The following is a 20642-nucleotide window of genomic DNA, read 5'->3' as shown; positions in this document are numbered from 1 at the left end:
ACGGCTGAGCTCATCATATAATTCAGGCAGAAAGCGTCTGTTGTGCACTAGACACGGTCTGAGCCGTGGAGCTACATGGCGAGCAAGACCGACAAGGGTTCTGACCTCATGGAGCTTCCGCTCCGGTGACAAGAAGGCTCAACAGCAAGCAGGTAGATACACGAGACAGAAAACTATCACGCACGACAAGCACTTTGCAGGGAAATAAAATAGGTGGCCACTTCAGACTGGGTGGACAGAGACGATCTCTCAGAGGCAACACCGTGAGTTGAGATCCCAACGGTGTGAAGCGGCACCGGAAGGATGGGACCAGCTGCCTCTGACAGAGCTGGCGCTCGCGTCTGTGAATTTCAGCCAAGTTAAGCATGAACTGTAGACCCTGCCAGCGTGTCCGGGGAAGGACCGGCAACCACTCCAAACACTGCTCTGGGAACTGTTCAGTTTTCTGCTTTAGTACTTATGCTGAAACACCAAGACATCGACTAGTAAAACACCCCAGGCAGAATGGAAGAGACTTAGCACAACGGGAACCTCCCCTCCCCTCAGTGGCCTCATGTCCAACTTTCCTGAGCTCACCTGATCTTACGACTCCAGCTATGAATTATATACTCCAGATCTGTTCTTCAGCAGGCTAGCCTGTTTCATTGGGAGTTCAAGTGGGTGCTGTACCTATCTGATACATAAAGAGACGGAACTGAACACCTGCCAGGCTGCAACTCTGCCACCTAAGTTCCCAGAGAAGATGGGGATACGGAATCCCAGAGAGAGACAGGATCATCCAGTGCATCTAATTAAAGCGTGTTTATAATAAGCCGCTCAGACTGAATGCACCACTGCCCACAGGAAATCCAATTTCCAACCGGAACGTGAGGAATCCACTTTGGCTCTCCCCACCCAGGTCCACACACAAAGAGCACTAAACAGAGCTCCACGGGAAACAGACCCACAACTGACATACATGAACACCTTCAAGGTGCACAAGTGCCTTGAACTTACCACTGGAAGGAGGGTGAACGACACTTAGTGTTAATCATTCATTCATCCAGAATGAGCTGGCTGAAGAGGTTCCTTTGTAATTCAAGCACAGAGCCCTGGCAAGGGAAACAAAAAGAGGTGATTAGAAACAATTTATTATAATTTGTAATTGGGCTTGATATAAAAAGGGAGCAACTAGGAAAAAAAAAGCCAAAAACAACTCAAAAGTGAAGTGGTTAACGATAAAGCAGATAGGAGGGTAGGGGCGCCTGGGTGGCTCAGTCGGTTGAGCGTCCGACTTCAGCTCAGGTCACGATCTCACGGTCTGTGAGTTCGAGCCCCGAGTCGGGCTCTGGGCTGATGGCTCAGAGCCTGGAGCCTGCTTCCGATTCTGTGTCTCCCTCTCTCTCTGCCCCTCCCCCGTTCACGCTCTGTCTCTCTCTGTCTCAAAAATAAATAAATGTTAAAAAAAAAAAAAAAAAAAAAAAAGGAGGGTCTTCCCACAACCTGATTGGAGAAGCAGATTTGCTAGAACTCCACATGGCCAAGCCATTTTAGAGATAGATAGATAGATGGAGAGAGGGGAGAAAGAGCAGACAGAAGAAGAAAAATAGACAGATGGACAGACAGATGTATGACCAAATAGCCAGATAAAGCCTACTGTGATCAAACCACAACTCCAGGGCCGGGGGCAGAGTAGTAAAAGAGAAAGGTCTCTGCTCTCACTGATCTTTATTCAAGTAGAAGAAAACATCCAAAACAAATGAACAAACACGAAATATATCTAGAGTGATATGTACAATGCAGACATCTAAACAGGATGAAGTAGCTAATTTAAATTGGAAGGTCAGGAAATGGCTCTCTGAGAAGGCAACTAGGCTGCAATCCCAGTGCTATTTCAAGCTGAGGGAAACAGTCTGCCAGGCAGAGGGACCAGTCAAGACCTTAACAAGAACCAACGTGTCAGAGACAGTCATCACGGACTGTGGGGCAGAATCCAAATGCAAGTGGGTTGAATCAAAGAATGAGAGTTGAGTTACTTATGAAGCAGGTGGCTTCTGGGTCCTCTCTTACTGTGGAGAATACTACCTTCTTCTGTTGTTCGATGCGCTGCCCAATGATATATTAAAATTCATGGCCCTATTAGTCAACATACCAGAAAGTACTTCTCTTTTCTTTCATTTTTTTTAAAATGTTAAACGGATTGCTTTCAGAGAGTGAGACTTGTCTTCTTACAAGATATTTCACCTCAGCTATGGTCGTAAAATACTACATTATGCTAATAATTGTGTACTGTGAGTTACATCCTTCATAAAGAATGCAGGCTTTGGAGCCAAAAGATTGGGGTTCACCCCCCACGCCCAGCTTCCCCATTACCACCTGAGCAAGCCTAGCCTGGTTATTTCAATTGCCTGAGCCTCTGGTTTCTTCAACTATAAAGTGGAAATATTATCTGCTTTGCAGGGTTATTCTAAGTATTGAATGGGATCATGCACATAAAATACTCAATTAAGGGGCTGAAACATGAAATGCTCAGTCGAAGTGACAATAAAGAACTTCCACTGTAAACAGTTGCTACTGGGAACGGTGCAATTATCACAATGATTCAAGCTATAGAAACACACCTCTATGACTGGACACAGGAGAGAGAACAATTTTCATTTATAGGTTCTTTGAATATCTTATGGGTGGACCTCTAAAAACCAGCCCAAACTCTTGCCCTTTACAGGTGAAAATTTAAAGCTAAGAGGTAGGCTGACGTGCCCAAACTGACCTAACTGGTTCAGAGAAAATTTATAGAAATCTGATATACTTGGTCAAGAATGCCTGCCTCGTAAGGTAAATCCTATATAAGCCTAACTTTTTTCATTTTCATTTAAGTAATCTCCACGCTCATCATGGGGCTCAAAGTCATGTGATCAGCAGTCACATGCTCTACCGACAGAGCCAGCCAAGCATCCCAAATTCTTAATTCACTGTGGAATTAACCCAGTATGGACAAGAAAATATCTTTAAATGGTAAGAACGGAAAATTGAACAAGCTGCAGTGGACTCCATCTAAATAGATTAGACTGACAATTTTTTAAGCCAAGAACTGTCATATTTTACTGTCATATTTTACTAGATGGTTATTTACTAACCAAGAAACTATAAAATATAATATCTGTCACATTTACATTTTCCCAATGATAATAAGATATTGAGCCTCCAGCACCGATTATGCAAGGAAGCTTTCCATACATTTATTCTGAATACTTTGTCATTTCATGAGTGTGGGGTTTTATTCCCCACGCCTTTGCACTTACTGTGCCCTGTTAGGAATGCTTTCCTGGAAAACTCCTAATTATCCCTCAAGACCCTAAGTGTCTCCTCTTCTGTGAAGCCTTCCCCAACCTTCTACCTTCCTCCCCGAGACATGAGACACTAGCACTCCCTCGTTTACCTCGCCACTCCATCTAATTGAGGCAACGGCACTGCAGTGATCTTTCACTCGTCTGCCTCCTTTACCAGATTTTGATTGCTTTCAAAGGGAAAGGTTCATCTTTCCTGATGTCTAGCATAGTGCCTTACACATGGGTGCCCGAGAGACATATGACCGATGGGTCGATGGATGCATCACACTATTAATACAACACGATTTAATTTTTAAACCAGCCTGCATTTCCGTCACATCACCATGACCTAAATTACATACAAAAGGGTGAGTAGCAGCTTAACCACTCTGATAGTGAATGTCATGTGTCAGCCTGGCTGGGTCATCGTGCACAGTCCTGTGGTCAAACACCAGTCTAGACATTGCCATAAAAGTACTGTTTTAGACGTGATTCGCACGAAATCAGTAGACTCTCAGTAAAGCAGATTACCCTCCTTAATGCGGTGGGCCTCATCCTATCAGCTGATGGTCTATCGAGCAAAGCCTGAAGTTTCCTCCAGAAGCAATTCTGCCTCCGGACTGCAACAGAGAAACCCTCCTGCAACCCATTTTCAACAAGTGGATGTTTTGTGAATAGTGTAGATGGGTTCGGGTGCCTGGCTGGCGTAGTCAGAAGAGCAGGTGACTCCACCTTGAGGTTGTGAGTTTGAGCCCCACAGTGGGTACAGAGATGACTTAAATAAAAACTTAAAAAAAAAATAGCATAGATGGTTTTTAGCTGCTAACTTTAGATGCCACGTTTAGGATGCCACGTTTAGGATGCCACGTTTAGGATGGGACAGGTACTGTGACAGCTCATGACTGCAGGTCTAACAGGGCCCTTTGTGTATTTAAGTCTACGAGATTCAAGGCAGTGCTAGGTAACCTACGTCTACAATAAAACTCTAGCAATTTCGCGTTTTCGGTTATACAAAGAGTGTGTTATATCTGTAACAGCACACAGGTACCACGTGTGGACAGAGTCATCAATCAACAGATTTCACCCATGCTCTTTTTGGCATGAACCCCAGCCAGTCCTGGAGCCCCCGAGCCGCCCGCCTGCTTGCCGCCCTGACATCATTTTAATTCAACGCGAGTAGGTTTTGCGTTCTTCTCCCTTGAGTTGTGTGAGGAAAAGCCGTTCGGGTTTCCAGTGCTGCAGATTCTCCCCCCACACCTTCCCGAAGAGCTGAAAGTAACTGGACCCTTGGCCACATCCTCGTTAAAAATAAAGGAAGGCCACACCTGAAGAATGCTACCACGTTAACCAACCTACGAACTTACAGTCAAGCCCTGGGCTGAGTCACAGTGCCCGGTGTTCACAAAACTTGCGCTGCTTCAACCAGAAATTGCTAAAGAAGACAAAGTTACCACCGCTTAACCTGTGCCCTTAAAATGGGCTCCCCTCTCCAACGACGTAAAAACAACGCAGCTGTCACTGAGAAATTTCTAAAATCCACCCCTTCGTCAAACGAAATCCCCTCTGAAACCACCATCTCCCCGAACAAAACAAAACCAAAAAAAAAAAAATGTTTTAACATCTCTGGGTTTAGCCTTGCTATCGGCTAGGCGGCTTATCAATTCAGAGACCCGATGTCTGCGGTAAAACAGGACAGTGGGAAGGTTTCCAGGAGAGAAAAAGGGGCTGGGAACAAGATGTGAAAGTCTATTAACCCGTCACAGGAGCCAGGTCTGTGCCATCTGCCTGCCCCCCCCCCCCAGCCCCAGACCTCCGCTCACAGGTAGACAGACTGTTGTCCCAGTCTCTCCGCCCACAGAGACTTCAGAGACATGACGAACAAACCACTGTGTGGCTCTCACTCCGGGGCAGTAGGTGAGACCGGACGTCATAAGCCTTCATTCCATGACAACTCCCCCCACCTCCCGGCCACGCTGACATTAGCACACTGTTCCTGCACAAAGAACTAATGGAATCAGATGCTGCTCTTAACAGAAAGAGACAGTACAGTCGCCCAGCAGACTAGAGAATGTTCGAGAATCCATCATTTCTGACAAAGGGAGGACTAATTAAAATGAAAAAAGAAGTTTCAGGCTATCCTCCCCAAATGACAGACTTCTGCACACACTCAGCGTACGTTTACTGCTTATTATGAACCAAGTTACGAAAAGGTCCTGGTTATTTATAAAACGGCTCATGTGAAACACCAAAAACAAAAACAAAAACAAAAAAATCAATGGACAGCTGGAAGGACAGGATGTGCCCACTTGGGCCACTGTATCTCCTAGACTGGTTTCTGTTTAGAATAATCCTTCCCGAGGATTCCCAAAAAGCTTATGTGTCCGGGGAAAAAAATTAAGGATGCAAAAGTTGACTCAAGTGCCTGACATGCAGGGCATTTATTAAGTTGGTTATTTCAGTTCAAGGAGTATTTGTTGATCATCTACTGTGTTCCAGGAACTATGCTAAGCGTTGGGAATATGATGTTGACTGGGAGCCTCACATTCTTGCACAGCCTATAACCAAGTAAGTCAGAAGCCACAAAACACTGTGGGGACAGCATGGTCCAGAGGGGTAAGGTAGTGGGGAAGCACACAGGAGTGGTCCTGTGTCCAGCCTTCAAGACAGATCCAAATCCGGGGCGCCTGGGTGGCTCAGTCGGTTAAGCGTCTGACTTTGGCTCAGGTCACGATCTCAGAGTTTGTAGGTTCGAACCCCGCGTCGGGCTCTGTGCCGACAGCTGGGAGCCTGAAGCCTGCTTCGGATTCTGCGTCTCCCTCTCTGCCGCTCCCCTGCTAATGCTCTGTCTCTCTCAATAAATAAACATTTAAAAAAGGACAGATCTAAATTCAGTAATATATGCCCACATCATAAAAATTACCTATATTCAGTGTCCCTGGTACGGCGACATGGGATCTTTCTCCACTAGGATTCCACAGATGTTTTAAAACATGTGTACATATTCTTTGACGCTCCTGCTACAGGGCGGGGTGGGGCGACCAGTCTAAGCCCCCTCCCCTTGAATCTACTTCAACCTACTAAGAATACAGCAGAGTTGACACTACGGGATTTCCAAGGCCAGGTCAGAAGAGGCCATCAATTTCCATCTGGTTTTCCTGGAGCCCTTGACCTGAAGACCTGGCGGAGCATGTATCTGGCATTGTATTTGGGTTCCTTGATCCCTATATTTACCTGACACTTATCACCATATTTTCCGACACATGCAAGGACACTGAGGATCCTATTCTGACCCTTTGCCAAGACAAAAGACGATGATTTCAGTGTTGGTGTCTTAAATAACCACTGAGTGACTATGAGGGAAAATGAGTGAAGGAAGAAGGAAGGAATGAGCAAACGGTAGTGTAAGTGATTTTGACATTCAGTGGCAGGTGATTCAAGAATGCTTGGGTTTAAACAACCTGTGCAAAGATTTGTTCCCACATGCTCTAATACTACAGACTGCCACACAGGCTCCTGTAGACATTTAGGTCCCACTGCAGATGACTAAAATATTTCATCTTCCTGGGGGGCCTGGGTGTCCCAGTCAGCTAAGCCTCTGACCCTTGATTTCAGCTCAGGTCATGATCTCATGGTTCCTGAGTTGGAGCCTCCCGGGGGGCTCCCCACTGACAAAGCTGAGGCTGCTTGGGATATGCTATCTCTCTCTCTCAAAATAAATAAATTAAATAAATAAAACATTTCATCTGCCTAAACTTCCCAAAGATGCCCAGATACAGAGCACAAGCTAGTGTCTCAACGGACAAAGAAACATCTTCTTACGGGCCCCCTCCCTGGAGACCTCCAGGAAACAATGAGTTCAAAATCACGAGCTCGGCCGAGAAAGTCTGTGCTGTAGAACCCACCAACAGAGCATCAGCTCTGCCCCAAGCAAGGCTCATTCCAAGACTGCTTTAACTGTTACATCTCACAGATTCGTCCCAAGGCTGGGGGTGTTGGTCAGGGCATGAAACACTACTTCAGATGCTATTTTTATAGCAACATAACACACAGCATTTAATGTCACCAGCCACACTTGACACTTGAAGAGGCCATGTTGTTTTCACCTAAGCTTCTGTCCAAAGTCAAACACTGTGGAAAGCAAACGCCTGTGGCTACGCACCTTGCCCTCAAAGTGGGTACTTTTACTTCTGAAATTAAAGAACGTGTAGGTTTTGTAGCAGGTTCTCCTTGAGACGCCCTTCCCAGACGTGCTAATGTCCTCCCACTGACAGACAACGCAAGTGGGATAAAAAGGTAGCAGCCCCCAGAGAAGCAAGGCTCTTGTGGGCCCTGTGGCAATGGTATGGAAACCAGAGATACGGTTGGGAACAATGGTAACAAATACAAACCTGACGGCCACAGCACAGATCGTGGTGTCTTTCTGGAAGGTGAGAGAAACGCTTGGCAGGGCACCATTTTGGTTTTGGATTCATCAGCTACTTGCACAGAAAGGAGCCTATGTTGGCATGCCGGTGGGCCAAGAGCTATTGCTGCTTCATCCTAGGTTATGGGGCAAATCAAAACGACCCAAGGAGCAAACCGACACCAGAAACTTTTTAAACAAAGCAAATCCTAGAATCCATAGAAACTCAACCTCCAGGTTCACGCCAGACACATCTGAAACCTCCAGCTGTGTACTGACTGACATAGTCCATTTTACATTTAGGAACATTTAGGTCCCTATTGACAGCAAGGTGCTGTGCCGGGCACTGTGAATGCATGATGTGCGAACGAATCGGGCACAGCACCACTTATCAAAGGGCCTAGGGCTAGTAGAAGAAAAGACAATAAAGACATTATAAAGTATATAAAGACGCAAGACAAACCGGCCATCTGGGAGGAGAGAAGACGGTGCTGTGAAAAAGAATGCCGGAACCTTCCCCTGGTTTTCAAAACACAAACAAAACAAAAAAACACCAAAAAAAAAAAAAAATCCATTAAATCCACCCAAAGCAGACATTTTCAGCAGCAAAGCCACCAACATCATCAACCCCCCAACCAGAGGGGGATGCAGTTTGGATACAGCTTAAAAGGAGAAGAAAACAAAACACAACTACAAGAGAACATCAACCTCTACAATGAAACAAACCACAGAACTTTTTAAAAAGGATTGGAGGATGCCGAGAATCTATTTCCAGAGATAAAAGGTGGATTCTACAGCCGCAGACAAGAGCAGGTTGGGATCAAGAAAGATGGCCCGGGGTGACTCCCTCCAGAACCAGGCTGGGAGTTTGGACGAGGACAACGCAAGGCCAGGCCAGGCAGAACAGGGCAGCCTTGCTGGTGGACCTGGCCTTGAGGAATCGTCCGACACGTACGTGAGGAAGCAGGGAGGCGCTGCATTCTCGTGAGAAGAGGAAGACAGCACAAATGAAGGAGAGACCAGGACCTGAGGCCCGGACGGCATGGACAAGCATCGAGTCGAGCGTGATACAGTGCAGGGGGAAGTGAGTGAGTACAGAGAAGCAGATCAGGACACCCCGTGACAGACACCCCTCAAGTCTGAGCTGTCACTTGGGCTTCAGTTGTAAGACGACTTGGGAGAGAAGTCATAGGCCAGCGGCCAGTCAGTCCCTCTGGCTGACACCAGACCAGCACCATCCACCTGTCCTGAATGAGCATTAACATCAAGGGGCTCATATAATGAAAATAAACCGGAAATCCCAGAGTATGTTTGCAAAATAGAAAAGAGCTCAGTCCCAAGAACGCCGGAGTACGCGGCAACGAGTTCAGAACAAAGCCCGGACCTACCCCTCGGTCATACACCCACCTCTCTAAACCTGACTTCCCTCCACGTGAAATGGAAAGGATTGCACCCACCTTTCCCGGACTGTCGTGAAAACAAAATGAGAAAACATCTTTAAATTACCTGACATAGGGCCTGGTCCAAGTTCAGAAAGGTTAAACAATGTTAGTTCTCTCTTCTTGTCCTGGTTTCTGTAAAGCAGAAATAAATGCAGGCTTTCTTCCACAGGGAACAGCCCTAATAAAAACTCGGAATTATTTTTAACTAGCGCAAGACTAGCAAGATGACTCAGTAATGCCAAGGCCAGGCCTGAATGTCCGTTACTAACAAACACCGTAAAACATTTTTCAAAAAATATTTCTCTAGGAACTGCGTGTGAGTAGGTAGCTAAGTTTTAAGTTGAAAAGAAAATGTGAATTGAGACACTTGCACAGTTAGACCCAAAAACCGTTGTGTTTCCTGATCTATCGTAATATTCTGATACTGTTTCCATAGTCTAAAATAATAGTAATTAAATTAATTAGGGCATTGAGGCCCTTCCCAATCACAGACAAGCAAGGGAGCCTTCTGAAGGGGCAGGTTATGGACCACAGGGCTATTTCTGAGTTTAGTGTTAAGACTAAGCCTATACGATTGTGGTTTTTCTTTTTTAACTTTTTTTTTTTTTTTTTTTTTTTTTTTTTTTTAAGAAATCTCTACACCCAACGCGGGGCTCAAACCCACGATCCCGAAATCAAGAGTCACATGGTCCAGCAACTGAGCCAGCCAGGCGCCCCAGGATTGCTATTCTTTAAAAACAAATGATCTATCATGAAGAAAGGGACTCGGCATGCTTTCGGAGTTTGTAGAATTAACCGCCACCTGTGCTCTGAGCCCCATGTACTAAGGGAATTGTTAAGAAATCAGCATACGTTATGGCAAATGTATTAAATGTGAACACTGTGTGTGCAAAATTAAAAAAGAGTTTGGGGGGATTTCAAATACCCAGTAGTTGGACGTGACTGAAGGCGTTGCCACGTTATGTCTTCCGGACTTTGCTCTCCCTGCAGCAGTCCATTCGGCATTCAACCTCCACCCTCTCTCGGGCCCGAATCAGAGTCCGCACCAACTAGCCTCCAATTACTTACTACATCTAACCTCTCTGTACATCCCTAAACAACCGTAACCACAGAACTTCCCTACGCTGACAGTATTTCAGACCTTTCATTGTAATTACTTCAGCATGGAATTAGCAGCATATTTCCCAAGGGTATTTTATTGCCTATTTCATGAGGATGAAAAACGAAAACTTCAGTGGGAAAGTGGCTGCAAATGGAGAGGAGGTGGGGAAGGACGGCGACAAACGCAGGTCAGGGCCCAGAGCGAAGGCGCCACCTCCTTCGGCCTCTTAAGCCCCCTCCAACCAGCCACTATTAATAACTCCTGCACCCCACTGTCCTTGCCCGGAGCTGCTCTGAGATCCGATTCTCTCTCACCGTTCCACCAGCCTCCCCTCCACCCTCGAACCCGCCCCCCACCAAGGCCCTGGTCATGAGGTGAACACTGGGGACCCCATCCCCAGCTCTACAGGCAACTCTCAGAGAATCTACTAGTTTGAATAGTACTTGGATTTGCTCTCAAGTCAGAAGTATATCAATCACAGTTTAGGAACTAGCCACATCTTTGTCCCTTAGGAAGAACTTAATAAACATATAAGGAAAAGGCTTGTTGATAATAAATTGAAAAGCTATTATTGGCCAAAAAAAATATTATCTTCAAAAGAGAGAACATTAATAAAGTTATCCCTACATTAACATGTAATATGTTTCGGGGTGCCTGGGTGGCTCAGTCAGTTGAGCGTCCGACTTCAGCTCAGGTCGTGATCTCACCACTTGTGGGTTCGAGCCCCACATCAGGCTTTGGGTTGGCAGCTCAGAGCCTGGACCCTGCTTCAGATTCTGTGTCTCCTTCTCTCTCTCTCTGCCCCTCCCCTGCTCACACTCTCCTCTCTCAAAAAATGAATAAACGCTAAAAAAATTAATAAAAACATAAAAAAATAAACTTTAAAAAAGCATAACATGTTTAAACCTTAAGCAGATATTTTAAAGTCACAGCACACTACACTCTTGCAAAAGACGAACATGCAAAGTAAATTACCTCTGATATGGACAGGAGCTCAGGACTAAGTCTGTTGTTAGTAAATGTCTTTGGTTGGAATCCCTGTACCCACATCAACAAATCAACAATAATATCAGCTGTTGATCCAGCATGGATCAGGAGGATTTATGTAGGACCTGGTATAATAAAGGCATCATCAGTATGGGATCGTACTTGCTGTGGGCGTTCTCCCGCACCCCAAATCCAGCATCTTGGTTCTAGGGTAGATCAGGTCTCTTTCTCCACCCAGATTCACACTGCATTTTCCACCTCCCAGACTCAAAGGGATTTTGTGGGGATTACTGATGTCTGAAAGATCTTTCATCTTTGGGGATGAAAGGTGCTAATGAGTATTTGTTGGGAAGCACTCCCACTCTGCCCTACGGGAAGTCTCAGCATTCTCTTCTAAGGAAGGGTGTCTGCTGCAGGCATGAAAACGCTACGTTTGAAGAGGGAAGGAGGACAGACTTTTCATTAAGGGGATGTGGGGTAGCTCGCTGCTCCCCAGAGACCAGAGGCCCTTCAGTTCTAATTCTTCCTCAGCTGCCACGGTGGGTGCGACCTTGAGCCTCACCTTCTGTCTGTAAATCCAGGTTAAGCACACAGAGCCCCTCTGAGGAGCAGGGCTTACAATCAGAGGAAGTCAACTGAAGTGGAAATATATGTACATATTATTGTACTTCTATAAGCTCGGGCTTGGCTATAGTCTCAGGCCGTTCTATCACAGCACTTGGTCCGTAAGAAACCAGGACAGGACCAGGGACAACTACAAATGGATAATAACGCCATCTCCTACAGGGTTTTCGTACGGTCCTCTAACTTATAAACTTTGCCAGATTTTAGGCATGATAAATATCTACTTAGAAGTGGTATCTAAAAGAAGACCGATTTGGGGCGCCTGGGTGGCTCAGTCGGTTAAGTGTCCGACTCTTGGCTTCGGCTCAGGTCGTGAGATGGAGTCCTGCATCCGGCTCTGTGTGCTAACAGCGTGCAGCTTGCTTGAGATCCTCTCTCCCTCCCTCCCTCTCTCCCTCTCTCAAAATTAACAAATGAACTTGAAAAGAATAAAAAAAAAACAAAAGAAAACTGATTTAGGCCCTAATAAGAAACAAGGATTTTAATTCTCACGATAGACCATTGTGTCTCTAGGAACATTTTCATCTGTCACAAAATCTAAGTAAGAAATGCTCCCTACAGAACTGCTTCCAAGTGTGTTCTCTATTTGATTCCTTCACTTCCCCACCCCTGTCAATTCCCGCCTCCCTCCCAACCCCCCCCCCCCTCCCCACACACACACACACACCTCCACCCATCTCCACCATGTTCCTCAGCCCGAGCTTGGTCCGCCTCTTTCTGCCTTCAACATTCTCCTTCTGGGCGGCCTCATGGCTCTCACCACTGCTCAGGACAGCCACGGCCCCGGCTCCAGGGTAAATGGCTCTTCCAGACCTACCGGATGGGCCACCTCAAAATCAAGAAGACCCAAACTAGGGGCACCTGGGCGGCTCAGTTGGTTGAGCACTGACTTTGGCTCAGGTCACCATCTCACGGTTCATGAGTTCAAGCCCTGTGTTGGGCTCTCTCTGTCAGCACAGAGCCTGCTTCAGATCCTCTGGTCCCCTCCTCTCTCTGGCCCTCTCCCTCTCTCTCACAAAAATAAGTCTTAAAAATATATAAAAAATAAAATTAAAGAAAAATGAAAAGGAGACTCAAACTAAAATTATTATGCCCAACCTGATCCTGCCCCCCAATACCAGTTCTAGGTTCCCGAACCGGGACCCCGGGCCCCGATCCGGCCAGTCTCGCAAGACAGAAGCCCATCAATTATCCCAGGGTGGCCGCTGTCTGCTCTCCAAATCCAGCTCTCAGTAAATCTTCTGGCTCCTCCCTCAATGTCTCCCTCACAGGTGCCTCCCTGCCCTTCGGCAGCCTGCACCGGCTGACCTTGGCCCTGCCTCTACTGTTACCTGCTGTCCTTCTTCTGGTCCTTCCTCTGTCCACAAATCTCTCCTCCACACACGAGTCAGAGGAAAATTCTAAAGCACGAGTCTGCTCCTATCATGTTCTGGTCCGAAACCTTCGAGTATGATTACAAGCTCCTGATGATTACAAGTCCCAAACTTCTTTTCGTGGCATAGAAAACTCCACTGACCCTTCCAGCCCCTGTCCTACCGGCCCCCGGGGGGGCCCCCTGCAGCCCACAGCATATTGTGTACCGAACTGCCTCTGTCTCCCCTCCCGACTAAAACGCCCCCTCCCTCGGCTTTAACAGCAAATCACTCTTCATTCTCAAGACAAACTTCCATGGTTCTTCTGAGACATCTTCCCTAACATCATATACGAGGGACGATACACTTCCATTTTCAGATGTATCACTGCTCCGTAGTCAAATCTCCGTCAGAGCCCTTACTACCCTGCGCAGAAACTCTTGTTCACATGCCCACCTGTTTTTCGAGGGCACAGACTCTGTTCTGTGAGTCTTTCTCCAACATTCTTAACAGGGGGCCTGGACAAGTCTCTATGAGCAATGAGTGCCCAATACACGAATGACAGACAGATACATGTTCTGGAATACCGCAGTTTAAGCGAATGAACCCACCTGAAAATGCTGCTTCCACTTTCTTCCTGTCCTCCAGAAAACCAAAGTTATTTCAGGTACAAGAGTCTATACATTTCGATGAAGCCTGCGTAGGGACATGCCCCAAAGCTGTCTGGAAAGCCGAAGTGCATCTATTCATTTCTATAATGTGCAAACACACTTTCAGAAACTCTTTCTGGGCGCCTGGGTAGCTCGGTCGGTTAAGCGTCCGACTTCGGCTCAGGTCATGATCTCACCCGTCAGAGTTCAAGCCCCACGTCGGGCTCTGCGCTGACAGCTCAGAGCCTGGAGCCTGCTTCGGATTCTGTCTCCTGTTCTCTGCCCCTCCCCCGCTCACACTCTGTCTCTCTCTCTCTCAAAAAGAATAAATAAACGTTAGAAAATAATTTAAAAAAATTTTTTTTAATGTTTTTTATGCGTTCAAAGCCCGAGCTGAACCACAGGCTTGGCAGTAAAGACACGTTTAAATAAAGGCGCTTTCTTGGGAAGCACCCCAGGGCATTCATCGTCCCGCCATAAATTTCCCTTTAAAAGACTAAGAATTAATTTACCTCATGTTTTTAAGCAACTTTACCCTAGGTTATTTATCATTTCCCCATTTAACTCATCATAAAGAAATTCCTGAGAAACGGCCTTAAAGATAGGAAGGATATGCTTGCCAGAAATATTTCTTAATGAAACGGACCACATAGTGTAGGATTTTTTTTTTTTTAAATAACCAAATTACCCAAACTTCAGCTTTAAAAAGACACAGCTGTCCAGGGAGCACACTGCAGTTGGTACGTCGGATGGCAAAATTCGGCGCCGTTGAAAAACAAAGATATTTCTTCAACATCCCATGACTTCAATCGTCTTAATCGTGGGAAGCTACATAAGGACTCAAAACTGTGGACGAAGCAAATCATCTGAACTTGTTCTCGTTCTCATTTTTCTTATATGTTTCATATATATTATAGACACGTGTATCTTATTTATTCTAGCGGCTGTACACGAGTGCTACAATGTAGGCTTTCTCTTCTCTACTGAAATCACCACGAACGACCACACAGGCCATCAACTTCTTTCATGCTCCTGCAGTGTAATTCCTGCAGAAGTCTATTTCTTCTTCCCTTTTGGTGTCTAACAAAACAGGTGTGGATAACTACACTTTACCAAGATTATATGCAAACACACGCTGCTTTCTAGACTTTCCCAAGTTTCCCCAAAGGTGTGTTATTTCCTTCCAGTGACTGGAGCTCTAGACATTCTCGGGCTGAACTTGATCAAACAATGGGAAACCAGGCTCTCATGTTTACTAACCGCTACGGGTGGCTCTAAAGGATTATAAGACACCAGGCGGGTTCTTCTCACTCACAGAATTTCTTGAAGAAGCAAACAGAACCGGAATAGGGCAGCCTGCAGTTTAGAAGTCTAGAGTGGGGGAAGGGGGAGAGGAAGGGGGGAGGGGGGAGAGGAAGGGGGGGGGAGAGGAAGGGGGGAGGGGGGAGAGGGGGAGGGAGGGAGGGGGAGGGAGAGGGGGGGAGAGAAAGAAAGAAGAAAGAAAGAAAGAAAGAAAGAAAGAAAGAAAGAAAGAAAGAAAGAAAGAAAGAACGAACGAACGAACGAACGAACTCTCTGAGGGACGGGCAGTCCTGGATTTAAATCTGCCTCCATCTGTCTTAGTCAGGGCTGAGACGATGACCCACCTCACGGGGCTGCGGTGATTAGATGGTTAAGGTGTGTTAAGCACCTGGCACAGATCTTTCTCCTCCCAGCTCCAGGCTGCCTACCTGCCACTTCTACCTGATGGTCTAAGGGCAATGGAAAGACAACCCTCCCTCACCCCCAGTCCACCTCCAAGGCCCGCTGACTGTTCCTCCTCAGTATCTGGCCCGGGGCACCCAGTTCTCTCCATTTCTCGGGCTGCCACCCAGCCAACATCACCATCACTCTCCTAGACTAATGCAACAGCATCTCAACTGTTTCCCCAAAACCCCTTTTAAGACCCCCTTTGGAGCCGGGGTCCCTGGATGGTTCAGTCAGTTAAGCATCCGACCTCGGCTCAGGTCACGATCTCACGGCTCAGGAGTTCAAGCCCCACACTGGGCTCTGTGCTGACAGCTTGGAGCCTGGAGCCTACTTCGGATTCTGTGTCTCCCTCTCTCTCTCTCCGCCCCTCCCTAGCTCGTACTCGCTAGCTCTCTCGCTCTCTCTCAAAAACAAACGTTCAAAAAAATAAAGTAAAATCCCTTTGGAATCTTCCCAATACTCTTGAATACCAGGATCTTAGTATGATATACAAAGTCTTGCACGGTCAACTCTTACCCACCCCTCTGGCCTCCCGTCTGCATTCTCCTCCTCCCTCCTCAAACTACAGCCATATTCTCTCCTGCCAGGGGACTTCTGCATACGCTACACCTTTGCTGGAAGTCGAAAATTCTTCTTTCTCCCTGACCCCATTCTAGCCTAATTATTACCTCTCCTCATCCTCAAAGCTAGGTCAGGTCCACTCCTCATAGAATCAAGCGCTTCTTCCTTCAAAGAACTCTTCATGGTTGAGAGAAGCATATTTTTACTGTGTGACTAATCAATGTATTTCTCTCTCTCTTCACTCTAAACTCAAAGCACGGCAAGGAACAAACGAATTTTACCATTATCTTAGGTTGGGTGTTCCTGAAACAGAGCCTAAGGTGAGGACTTGGGTACAGATGGTTCATTTGGGAGGTGATTCCAGGAGGAAGGAGAGAGAGAGAGTAGGGAGAGTGAAACAGGAGAGAAGGAAAACCAGTCCAAGGGCATAGAAGGGAAAACCAGCCCAAGGGCACGTTATCAAGGGCATTACTGTGGGCAACAGGGCATCAATCCCACCAGGAGATGCCACCTGGAACCGTCCCCTGGGGGAAGGAGGCAGAAGCGTGTGTCCCCTGGTTTCTGTCCCCTCCTAGTTTCAGGCCATGACCAGGGGGGTTAACTCTCCCATCTCGACCTGTGCTTGCACACCACATGGCCCCCACGGCACCGGAATGAGGGCAGACAGCAGGTACGAGGCTGTCACCACAAGGCACTTCCGACACCACACTGACTGTCCCTCAAAGAGGTGTCTGAAAATGGAAGCGAGTCATGATGATGTGGCTCAGAGACTGGGCAGCTGCTACTCTGTATGTCCCTGTGCCCGGCACGGTGCCTGATGTACCACAGAACCCCACAAAAGGTGGTAGTGGGGGGGAGGAGGGGTTCTCAACATTGCTCTTTTTCAACACAAATATAACTTCTAATAACACTGGTAGAATTTTTTTTTTTTAATTGGGAAAAGAAAGTTAATTCCAGGGATATCTGGCTGGCCCAGTCAGAGGAGCCTATGTCTCTGGATCTCAGGGTTTTGAGTCTGAGCTCCACGCTGGGTGTAGAGATTACATACATACATACATACATACATACATAAAAAACAGATAATTCCACTATGATGTCCTGGAAGGTCTCTCCCCAGAGAAGCACTGGAAATCGCAACTGCAGGAGAGGGGTTCTGATAACAAAAAGAGCATAAATTTTTACACTGTTACAATGAGACAATGAGAAGAGTAACTACATCTATAGTGTGCCCTTTGTGTATGTAGCTATATTTAACAACTTGAGCACCATCCCCAAGCATTATTTTTTTTTAATTTTTTTTAATGTTTATTTATTTTTGAGACAGAGAGAGCCAAAGCATGAATGGGGGAGGGGCAGAGAGAGAGGGAGACACAGAATCAGAAGCAGGCTCCAGGCTCTGAGCCATCGGCCCAGACTGAGCCACCCAGGTGCCCCCCAAGCATTATTTTTGCCTCTAGAGCATAAATAAAGATACTTGCGGGATACTAGAAGGTGAAGATTACATTTATGTCCAAAATAATTGGACACCCTGAGGTGAAAACAGCCTCACGGCATTCTCTAAATGATACAGAGTATACATATAGCCCCCTTTCTAATCCTAAAGCATCAGTAAATTCCATAAGGTTATGGATGATCACCAGAAAATACTGAAGTGTCGCAAAATGGGGCACTTACATGCAAAGCTCCGTTCTGCCAAACGCTTCAACTTAAGGATTTTATCTGCTTAAGATTCACCAATTAAACAAAAATTCAGGGAATGTTTCTTGGGCACAAAGACACCGCTAAGGTTATGTGGAGAAAACCAGTAAACGGATTCAGTTCCGGTCATGAAAAGATGACCTAGTACCTGTAGGACAGGAAGATGAACCTAGATACAAATAAAAATGGCAGAGTAAAATAAAGCAAAATGTTACTTAAAACCCAAACTAACTGCCACGACTTCTGTCTCCTCAAGAGGAAGCATGAGTCGTATCTGTGGAGAGATCAAGCTAGAGACTAATGGAGGGAAGAGAAAGGAAAGACAGAAATGGCGGCCTCTCACATTTTCCATACATGTCAAAAGTGGACAGAGTCCTATGCCTTGGGCAGTTGTTAATGGAGAGGGGGTCTCCAAGAAGGGGAGGAAGCCAGGAAACACCTGCCAAATTGTTGGGTTTGTTTTTTTTCTCCCCTGCCAAGTCTTAACATAAAGAGAGGTCAAGCTACGGGTGCCTGGGTGGCTCAGTCGGTTAAGCGTCTGACTTCAGCTCATGTCATGATCTCACAGTTCATGAGTTTGAGCCCCACATCGGGCTCTCTGCTGACAGCTCAGAGCCTGGAGCCTGTTTTGGATTCTGTGTCTCCCTCTTTGTGCCTCCCTGTCTTGCGCACGCGCGCGCTCTCTCTCTCTTTCTCTCTCTCTCTCTCTCTCTCTCTCAAAAATAAACAAACATTTAAAAAAGAGAGACAGAGGTCAAGTTGCATGACAAGAGACTAGAAACTTCAGGCACCTGTGGCAGTGAAATCCCAGCAGTGGGATGGCCAGAGGTCTTTCAGAACTGAGGGGCGTAACCTTCAATATCAAGATGTCACGTTGCTGCGTGTAACCGAGGTAAAAACGAACGTCCTCTGTGCTGAGTCTAGAGCGGGTTCCCCACAACCCAACTGGGTCTCCAGGGCCCTAACACGGCCCTACGGTGCTGTGGCCACATGCAAGAGATCAGCAGGGCCCTTCTGATAACCCCCCGCATCCAGCAGGGCTGGGACGATCGTAAATAGAAAGGCTTATAAAGAACTCATCAAAAAGTTTTTGTGTCGATGTAACAGACACCAGAAATGCAACAACAAAAAAAAACAATTTCACCAAATATCCTTAAGTTTATCATTAAAACCTGTGCTTGTTTCCCATTTCGGAAATCAAAGTCTAGTACAAAGGATAAAAACTGGACAGAAGAGAAAAACAAAGAAAGGTGGGGCCAGACAGGAAGACACGCTGGAAGTCTGCTGCAGACCCCAAAGCCCGCCCTCTGCAGGCTTCCCTCGATGCTCCTTCTCGAGGTCTCACCCCCACACACAGCCCGCTCCACGGGAAGGAGCTGTGCACCGGCAGAACCCTGCATTTCTGCCCACTCGCCAGCCAGGCCTTCCGGGTCTCCCGGGTGACGTGATGTCAGCAAGAGACCACAAGTATCCATCAAATGTGAGGTTAACGAAATGAGAATCCGACAGAAAGGCTCAGGCTTAGAGACTCGAGGCGTCTTCGCAGCAGGGCCGGGGACCGGGGACCAGGTGGAGAGGGAGGGCAAGAGTGGCAGCGCGGTGGGGAGCGGCCCAGGACCGCTCTGCGTGGCTCCTCGCTCTGGGATCCCTTCACAGTGCGGCCCCGCCTTCCAACGTCGAGCGCTGCCCAGCCTCCAGACCCGCATGGAGACTTCCAGCGATGAGCCAAATCCCTGGTCTCCAAATCAACAGTACTGGGTCGGTCCCCAACCAGGCTAGGTATTCACACACAGCGGCAGCATGAGCGGCCGCCAAACTGGCTGAGCACCTGTCCCTGCCCAGATGTGGAACCAACGTTACCGTGCCAGAGAAGACATTGTTCCTCCTGTATGTCGTCATTGTCCTTCAAATATAAATTCACGCTTGAAAGCATAAAAAGGAAGCTATGCTTTTGTAATAAAAATAAAAGGCTAGGGGCGCCTGGGTGGCTCAGTCGGTTGAGCGTCCGACTTCAGCTCAGGTCACGATCTCGAGGTCCGTGAGTTTGAGCCCCGCGTCAGGCTCTGGGCTGATGGCTCAGAGCCCGGAGCCTGCTTCCGATCCTGTGTCTCCCTCTCTCTCTGCTCCTCCCCCATTCATGCTCTGTCTCTCTCTGTCTCAAAAATAAACATTAAAAAAAAAATTTTTTTAATAAATAAATAAAAAAACAAAAGGTTATTTTAATTGAAAAATAAGGTCGCACAGGGAAAAGAAGAAAGGAAACACACAGTGATTTCTACAGGCTTGTCTACAGAATTCGCATGGCTGCAACGTAAGCAAAACTGGAAGGAAATGCTGTCACAGTGGGGCTCCTGGGCGGCTCAGTGGGTTGGGCGTCCGACTTCTGCTCAGGTCGTGACCTCGCAGTCTGAGTTCAAGCCGCGCGTCAGGCTCTGTGCTGGCCACTCAGAGCCTGGAGCGTGCTTCGGATTCTGTGTCTCCCTCTCTCTCTGTCCCTCCCCGACTCCCACTCTGTCTCTGTCTCTCTCTCTCAAAAATAAATAAACATTCAAAAAAAATTTAAAAAAAAAAAAGAAATGGTTTAATAGTGTGTATATATGAACAAAATTAACTTTGCTAATATCCTACTCTGGAGAGAACGGGAGAGGAGAGGGGAGGGAGGGAAAAGGGGGGAGGATGAGAGGAGACATTTATCTTCTCTACAGTAGTACCTAGGCCTCGGGATAAATAGGCACCCAAAAGGAAGGCGGTCTTGTTTATTTTCCAT

The 20642-nt window shown here is 46.9% G+C and overlaps 1 protein-coding gene across 1 annotated transcript in view; it reads right to left on the bottom strand.

Moving 5' to 3' along the window:
- TIAM2 (TIAM Rac1 associated GEF 2) overlaps window positions 1-20642 on the bottom strand; it is a 188576-nt gene that overhangs the window by 134049 nt on the left and 33885 nt on the right. The window contains 1 exon segment of the mRNA XM_042987371.1: window positions 997-1091. The gene's annotated coding sequence lies outside the window, so the exon portion shown is untranslated.

This window comes from Panthera tigris, chromosome B2 (assembly GCF_018350195.1).
Source record: "Panthera tigris isolate Pti1 chromosome B2, P.tigris_Pti1_mat1.1, whole genome shotgun sequence".
NCBI classification, from domain to species: domain Eukaryota; kingdom Metazoa; phylum Chordata; class Mammalia; order Carnivora; family Felidae; genus Panthera; species Panthera tigris.
Note: the sequence above shows the minus strand (reverse complement) of the source record. Positions and strands in the feature narration are given on the sequence as shown.